This window comes from Octopus bimaculoides, chromosome 3, assembly GCF_046866305.1.
Source record: "Octopus bimaculoides isolate indiv1 chromosome 3, ASM4686630v1, whole genome shotgun sequence".
Taxonomy (NCBI): Eukaryota; Metazoa; Mollusca; class Cephalopoda; order Octopoda; family Octopodidae; genus Octopus; species Octopus bimaculoides.
The window spans coordinates 168,286,512-168,296,511 of NC_142930.1; the positions used below are offsets into that span (position 1 = coordinate 168,286,512).

The 10,000-nt window shown below is 34.7% G+C and overlaps 1 protein-coding gene and 1 long non-coding RNA gene across 6 annotated transcripts in view; one reads left to right on the forward strand and one right to left on the reverse strand.

Annotated features, from left to right (window-relative positions):
- Window positions 1-10,000, reverse strand: part of LOC106877248 (neuropeptide S receptor) — a 362,222-nt gene that overhangs the window by 337,393 nt on the left and 14,829 nt on the right. The gene's annotated exons all lie outside the window — the stretch shown is intronic.
- LOC128247255 (uncharacterized) overlaps window positions 7,570-10,000 on the forward strand; it is an 11,857-nt gene continuing 9,426 nt past the window's right edge. The window contains exon 1 of the long non-coding RNA XR_016241290.1: window positions 7,570-10,000. This exon is cut by the window's right edge and continues 197 nt beyond it. This is a non-coding gene — a long non-coding RNA (uncharacterized LOC128247255).

The following is a 10,000-nucleotide window of genomic DNA, read 5'->3' on the forward strand; positions in this document are numbered from 1 at the left end:
TATATATATATATATATATATATATATATATATATATATATATATATATATATATATATATATATGTATATATATATATATATATATATATATATATATATATATATATATATATATATATATATATATATATATATATATATATATATATATATATATGTATATATATATATATATATATATATATATATATATATATATATATATATATATATATATATATATATATATATATATATATATATATGTATATATATATATATATATATATATATATATATATATATATATGTATATATATATATATATATATATATATATATATATATATATATATATATATATATATATATGTATATATATATATATATAAATATATATATATATATATATATGTATATATATATATATATATATATATATATATATATATATATATATATATATATATATATATATGTATATATATATATATATATATATATATATATATATATATATGTATATATATATATAAATATATATGTATATATATATACACGCATGGAACCTGGCCAAATGATCACCAGCAAACGATCTAATAGCCGAAAGCCTGGAAAGGTACAATTTCCACAGGTCAATGGCTCAAATTGATCGAAAGAAACTGGAGCTCATTCGCTCCTACGAGCTCGTGAAACCGCACCTTGACCTCCTAGAAGGCATTATGAGAGACACGGACACAAAAATGGACAGTGAAGACCCTGCACACTGTGCTCAGGCTCAGGAGGACCAAACGGATCACCAAGACAAGGCAGATGCCACCAGTGCTGTAGCCACTGATGAGGGATGCAATGACCATGGTGAATACAGTCAACGCTGCACCACAAACGAAAAAGACAGGAGAACAGACAAGAAGACAGTAAACACAAACAGGCTTCAAGCCCAAACACGTCACACAGAGAAAAAGAAACAGATCTGTAAATTCTACCTAAATGGTACCTGCTGGCATTGGGATAAGGGACGAAACTGCAAATTTGCCCATCCCAAACACCACCAGCTAAACAAGGTAGATAACCACTTACAAGAAAATAAGCGGGAGCGCAGAAAAGGGAGATCAGAAAGCTTAAATATACGTACACATAATCCACCGAATACCAACAGGACTCACAAAGAGAGAAGCCCGTATATTCCTTCTGCTCCCAAAAAAAGGCTATATGCAGAGTCTGTACGAACTGCAGTAGCTGAGCAGCAAGCTTTTTTAAGCGTGGCCCAGAAAATGGTACAACAGTTAACGTGGATGCAGAGGGTACAGAGTCAACGCCACACGAACCATTGTCCAAGACCACCACAGATGATGGATCAGGGATGGCCACCGCTAACACCAGGAACCCCTGCACAGATATCACACCCATATTCCTACTGAATATCCGGTGCCTATTACGAACAGGCGGCAAAGACAAGTTCCTATACTTGAAAGACCTAGTAACATGCAATCAAGCAATATGCATGGTGCTTACCGAAACGCATCTAACACCTAATATAGCAGATGCGGAGATAAATATACCAGAGTATGCCGTACTCCGAAAAGACAGAAGGGATAGAAGTCATGGGGGAATTGCAATGTACATCCGAGAAGATGTCACACCCCTACTACTACTATCACACTCAAACTCTGTATGTGATACTTTAATAGTACACATAAAACAAATTGATGTAGTTGTATGCTCAACATACCGTCCACCAAATACCGCAAAGCAGGAAGGTAAATTTGAGGACAGCCTCAGACGCATAGAAGAGGTCCTGACAAATCTGGACCAACACATCAATATACTTTTCCTAGGCGACTTTAACCTCCCAAATGTTAAATGGCCTGAAGGTCACATCCTCTCTGGATGTCACTGCATGAACAAAGCCAGGCAAAATCATTGCTAGAACTATCCAACATGCTGTTTATGGAACAAGTGATACTCCAACCAACCAGGGCAAGCAATATTTTGGATCTCTGCTTCACAAACAATGTGAGCCTAATCCATAATCTGAAAATAACGCCCACATCTCTCTCAGATCATAACATTATAGAATTAACTATGTATGGTCCTAGACAACCCACTGACACTCACCCCATCAGGAGGACTCAAGCAATATCCAACCTGAATTTCCACGGGGCGGACTGGAAGTCAATTCGCAGAGAGATTCGAAATCAAAACTGGCATGACAGCCTTTCTATACAAGACAATGACCTCAAACTAAGTCATTTTATGTCAACCATACAAGACATATGCACCAAATACGTGCCATATAGAAAGAACAGCAAACATGCCAATAGAATTCCTAGAGACAGGAAAATCCTTATGAGACACAGAACAAAGGTCTCAAACCAGTTAAATAGAGAACTGGAAGATAGGAAAAGGGCTAAATTAAAACTAACACTGTTAGAAATAGAAAACAAAATTAAACTCTCCCATGAAAAAGAGAGAGCAGAGAAGCAAAAGAGAGCAGTAGAAAGCATAAAAACAAACCCCAAGGCTTTCTATAGATTTGCAAAGGAGACTGCTATGGTGCAGTATAAGATAGGACCCCTGTTCCTGCCTAATGGCTCACTGACTGCAGATCCCACATGGATAAGTGAAGTGCTCAGTACACAATTCAAGAGTGTCTTCACCTCTCCTTTGAGTCACATGCAGATAAAGAACCCAGCTGATTTCTTTGACAATAGCACTCAGCAGAAGGGGACTGCATCCATTACCTACATCGACATTGAAGAGGAAGATGTGATAGCTGCCATAAATGAAATGGGCTCAAATTCGGCAACTGGCCCCGATGGTTTCCCAGCTGTCCTCTTAAAGTCGTGTAAACAAGAATTAGCAGGACCACTCCGGATACTCTTCCAGAGTTTCCTTGCAAATGGTAAACTTCCCAAAAAGCTGAAGGAAGGCACCATATGTCCTATCCATAAAGGTGGAAGCAGAGCAGAGGCTGGAAACTACAGGCCCATCTCTCTGACTTCACATATTAGCAAAGTCATGGAACGAATTGTCAGAAGGAGATTGATTGCGTTCCTAGAAGAAAATGACTTGCTGAATGAGACCCAGCATGGTTTCCGTCCAGGTAGAAGCTGCCTCACGCAGCTCTTGCAGCATTATGACTGGGTCCTGAAGCAGCTACTTGACCATTCAAATGTTGATGTGATATATCTCGACTTTGCAAAAGCCTTTGATAAAGTTGATCATGGCTTGATATGTCACAAGCTGCGAAACCTTGGCATAGCTGGTAAATTAGGAGAGTGGGTGCATGACTTCCTGAATGGTAGAAGTCAGACAGTTGCAGCCAATGGAGAACTATCTAGGGAAACACAAATATTGAGCGGTGTTCCACAGAGAACTGTTCTGGGGCCACTACTGTTCATAGTGGCCCTTCTGGACATGCCCACGGTCACTCGGAGAGCCACTGTCACTAGCTATGCTGATGACACAAATATATCTCAGGCAATAAAGAATCCTGATGATATTGTAAGCCTGCAGAATGACCTAAATGCAATATATGAGTGGGCAGAGCAAAATAATATGCAGTTCAATGCAAAAAAATTTCAAGTACTGCGCTACAAGACCACAAGTACCTCCCAACTGGCATACACAGGGTCTGGAGGTACTGCAATCCCAGAACCACAAACAGTGAGAGATCTGGGCATCAACATGTGTAGTGATGCATCATTTCACATGCACATTGTCAAGTTGACAGCAAGGTGCAAACAACTGGCGGGTGGATACTGAGGACTTTCCGTACAAGTGATCAAAAAGTCATGTTGATTCTATGGAAGACATTTGTTCTGAGCCGCCTAGACTATTGCTCTCAGTTGTGGTCACCACACAGTGTTAAGCGGACAGCAGAACTCGAAGCAATTCAGCGGCACTATACAAAAAAGATCGCCACAGTCCAACAGATGAACTACAGGGAGCGACTGAAGGCACTAGGTCTCTACTCCCTGGAGCGCAGGCGGGAGAGATATGTAATAATATACATATGGAAAATACTGGAAGGACTGGTGCCAAACTTTGGTATCAAGTACTACAGGAATGCCCGCATGGTGCCAAAGGTACCGTCCACTGCATCTCACATAAGAACGAGATACTGCAGCAGCCTCGGTTTCAGAGGACCTCAGCTCTTCAATGCCCTGCCAAAACATTTGAGAGACATGCAAGACATGGATGCGGAGGTCGTCAAGACAAAACTTGACGCTTTCCTCTCCACGATACCAGACGAACCAATGGCTCGTAATGAGACGCAGTTTAGGGAAGCTGTGTCAAATTCTCTTATACACCAGATGTGCCATCAAAACTCTTGATTGGACCATGTCAGGTGGGGGAGAAGAGCCATGCAAGGAACGTGAAAATCACGGTGGTGCACCAGCATGACCGCAGCCACTTGGCTGAAACACATAAATAAATAAATAAAAAAAATATATATATATATATATATATATATATATATATATATATATATATATATATATATCTTTCATTCTCTGAGTGTCTTATTAATACTCTGCATGAACCACGTACTCCCGTCGTTGTTTTGTACTTGTCCTTTTTTCCTTTTTTCTCCGTTTCTTTTTATTTTCATACACACACATATATACATACATACATCTTTATATTTACCACATATATATATAATATGTATGTATTCCGTATATAATTACTATATGTATATATATCAAGAAAGTATTAACACACAGCAAGCACTTGGACATCATTAATATGTTACTAGAACACGTTCAGATGCTAAGACTCCCTATTATTGAGAATCTCTTCTGTAGGACTCCTAGCCTTAACTTGATAAGCTCCGCATCGCAAACAGTCGTGCGACTTTTCACAACTAGAGCACACTTCAGTCAGGCTATATTTTTACACAGATAAAGGTTCGGCCTACAATAAAACAACATCTGGAATATTTCTCCTTCTACATGCATGGACATCCTAGATCTCCTCCCAATCGAAGCTACATATATAATTGGGACGAAGCGATTCATACACCATCATCCAGCCCCTCATCCACGGATGTTGCTTCATGCACCTTCCTTTGTTCTTCCGATAATAAAACGGTCTCTAATTCTTGGAGTTGGTTCTTCCTCTCCGACTTTCATTCAGGTACTTCCCACTCGTCTCTATTCACTCAAATCAATAATATATGTCCAAAACCTGGTTTCGCCACTGACAATTACAGGCAGTTCTTCCTTCCCAGAAAGACCGCCCTCAAAAATGAAAAATAGAGCAACACATGAAATGTTAACACAGATACAAAAGATTCTTAGAAATGACAGGTAAAAATATATGAGGGAAAGCAAATTCACTGTAGTCGGTGTGTGTGTGTGGGGGGGGGGGATTGTTACTAAGCACACAAATTAGTTTCTTTAATTGTCAATGTTTCGTCTTCCTTTTATGTCATTTCTTCTGAAATCGTTATATGCGTGTATACATGTATTTTCCTCTGCACGAACATGTAGAAACATTTACACATGTCTACATGTATTCGTCTCAATACGGAACTACATCAATTGCATAGATAACAATATAAAGCCGTATGCATGCATTTTGATGTTAGAAACACTCCATTATAAAACTACATACAATTACGTCGTTGATATAATACGTACATACATACAGATTGATAGATATATTTACGTAAGTATGAATGCATATGTAAATATATTGCATATGCATATATATATATGTATGTGTGTGTATATATATAATCATATATGAGTAGATATATAAATATATCACTAAATACATATGTATATATATATATATATATATATATATATATATATATATATATATATATACATATATATATATATATATATATATATATATATATATATATATATATATATATATATATATATATATATATATATATATACATATATATATATATATATACATATATATATATATATATATACATATATATATATATATATACATATATATATATATATATATATATATACATATATATATATATATATACATATATATATATATACATATATATATATATATATACATATATATATATATACATATATATATATATATATATACATATATATATATATATATATACATATATATATATATATATATACATATATATATATATATACATATATATATATATATACATATATATATACATATATATATATGTATATATATACATATATATATATATATATATACATATATATATATATATACATATATATATATATACATATATATACATATATATATATATATATATATACATATATATATATATACATATATATATATATACATATATATATACATATATATATATATATATATATATACATATATATATATATATATACATATATATATATATATATACATATATATATATATACATATATATATATATATATACATATATATATATATATATATATATATACATATATATATATATACATATATATATATATACATATATATATATATATATATATATATATATATACATATATATATATATACATATATATATATATACATACATATATACATATATATACATATATACATATATACATATATACATATATATACATATATACATATATATACATATATACATATATACATATATATACATATATACATATATATACATATATACACATATATACATATATATACATATATACACATATATACATATATATACATATATATATATATATATACATGCCTGTATAAATATATATACTTATGTTTTATATATAACTCTACCAGATCTGATATTTGTTGTTGTTGCTTTCATTGGTCGCTGTATAGGTGGTGGCTTTATTAGTGGTATTAGCGCTGGTGTAGGTTTGGTGATGGTGTTGACCTTTGCACTTCTCTGATCAAACATATTTAGGATTTCAAATATTTACAGCCGTGACAGTCACGTAAATTTTATATCCCGAACACATAGTACATGTTGGGATACCATTATTTCATGCAGAGTATTGTATGATGGAAGGATTCACTGGCTGTTATTTCTGGATGGCTGACTGACCATAAAAAGATTTCTGTGCCTCCTCGTTGAGTGGTTGTAGCTTATAGTGTACATTGTTTGGCATAATTTACATCTAATGTCCCTCAGATGAGGAAGTTCAAGACCGACACGAGCGTGCCTGCGTCTCTATATGTTTGCATGCTACACATTTATGCAGATATACACATACACATGCACTCACACACACACACACACACACACACACACACACACACACACACACACACATATATGTACATACATATATGAACATATATATATATATGCATATACATATATGAACGTATATATATATATATGCATATATATATATACATATATACATTCACACACAAATATATACATACAAATATATATTATATATATGATTTATATGTGTGTGTGTGTATCATATGATACACATATATATGTATATCTATCTATATCTATATATATATATATATATATATATATATATATATATATATATACAGGCGTAGACCCCCACGCACACCAACATATATATGCATACGTACTCGTATACATGTATATGTACTTAACACCCACACATTCAAACTGGCCGTACATAAACACATGAACACGTAGCTGCATTTACATATACGCCGCATTTTCTCCGTGTATATCTTTATTGTTGTATATATGTGTATATTTGTGTATGCAAGCACGTGTGCGATGGACGTGTCTGTGTGAGCAGCTAGTTATTGGACAAATGGTAATGTTGTAGGAACATGCTAGTAGAGAGTGGAGTTTTGTACTGCAGCCGGTCTGTTTACAGAGAAGGTAGTGGTGTGTGATATCATGTCGCCCCCCCCCCCCCCCCCGGCGTGACAATAGCAAACAGGTGAGAAAACTGGTGTACCCGGTTGGGTGTCTATCATTAATGGAGAGCAGACAGGTAGACGTAGAAAGCGGGATGAAATGTTGTGGTGCCAGATATACTGGTTGACGGTGATCAGGAGTACGGGAAGAGGTAGATATGAAGGAAGCGGATTATGGTGAACGAACCTAGTGAACTCCAGAAAGAAAGAAGATTGGAGAAATAAAAGGAAACAAGTATTTTTACTCGCGAAATATTTAGAGAAACGAAATTTTGGAAATAAAACTACAGAGAAAAACAATAAAAGAAAGGAAGGCAAATACATGAAGATTTAAACGGAGAAAAGAAGAATGAAAGAAAGAATAAAATGAAATATTTGAATGGAAGTTTGTGAGTGAGGCAGAACGAAGATACTAAAGGTTAAATGCGAAAGAAATGAAATTTTGAAATAAAGAAATAATTGGTGGAATGGAACGTTGAAGGAATGAACGAAAGATGGAAGGAAAGAAAGACAAAACGAAAAGAAGGAAAACAGTCTCTGAAGGAGATTGGATAGGATATGTTAGTATGTAGCAGTAGTGAATTAACTGATGTTGCAGTAAAGTCGGGGGTGGAGGGGAGGGAGTCTGTACCTCGGCAGAGACTGAAGAAACAATGTTTGTTGTAACAACTTGGACTATAGCCCAGATTCCATTCTTGGTTCAAACCATTCCTTTTCTTTAGCGTTGCCAATGTGATTCAAAGTATGTTGGTAACAGTACGAAAGCAACAGTTGATACTTTCTGTTTGTATGTGTGTGTATATATATATGTATAAATACAGACATATATGCACACGCGCACATGTACCCATACACACAAACAAACACATATACACACATGTGCTTGTGTATGGATATGTCTGTACGCACATATGCATACGTACATGTAAATATGTATTTATGATTATGTAACTATGTACATAAGGAGGCGAGTGATTCTGTGGTGAGGCTGGTGCATAAGGATTTAGTTTCCAGCCTTGACCGAGCAATGCGTTCCGTTCTTCCTCAAAGCAATTTCCCGCTGCTCATGTTCACCCAGCAAGCCAACATGAGGAATCTTGCGAAGGACTAACGGCTCGTCCCGTGGGGTGGGGATATAGACACCGCAGAATCCTGGAAATCTGCCTCGTGCGCCTATTGCTGGAGAAGCACGTTTCATTCTTTTTTTTTTCTTTGAAGTATACATATTCACATGAGTGTATATACACACACATACACCCACACCACCAACACCACACACACGTTCAAGCAGACATGACGGAGAATCATTAGAACATACGACAAAATGTTTAGACGTTGTAAGTTCAAATCTTTTTACAGTAAATCGTTCACACGTCCATCCCGGGTCGATAAATGAAGTATCAGTCAAAAGTTGGGTTTTGGCGGAATTATTAAAGCGATGAAAAAATGGTTTGGCGCTATGTGTTATTGCTCTCTGTGTCGCGTGTTCTCAGGCTGGTGGAGCGAAATTGTTCAGTGACGGAGCCGCAATGTTTGTCTTTGAAAACTGCACTAAAATAAGAGAAAGAGGGCCGCTGGAAACAACTTTCACTAGTTTCATGAACATTCCATAGAACCCGTCAACGTGCACAGCATGTGTGCGTGTATATATGCATACACACTTATATACATACGCACAAGCATACATATATATATATATATATACATACATACACACACACGCACATACATATATATATATATGTGTGTGTGTGAGTGTCTGTTTGTCTATCTGTGAATTCGGATACATGCAGACACACATACAGACAAATACAAACACGCACACATATGTAAGTGTGAATATCTACATACATATAAACATATACATATATATACGCATATGTAAACATATGCGTATATATCTATGTATAAGCGTATACATAGATATCAGTGTAGACATACATATATATGTGTGTGTCTGTGTGTGTGTTAAAAAGCTTTCATAGCGACTAAGTGCACAAGTGAAGTCGCTTCGATATATTGAAATTCTTCTTCTTTTTTTTTCTTTACATCTATATATCATCTTCTTTACCTTCAGTGCTGGTTCGTCTTTGATATTTACCGCT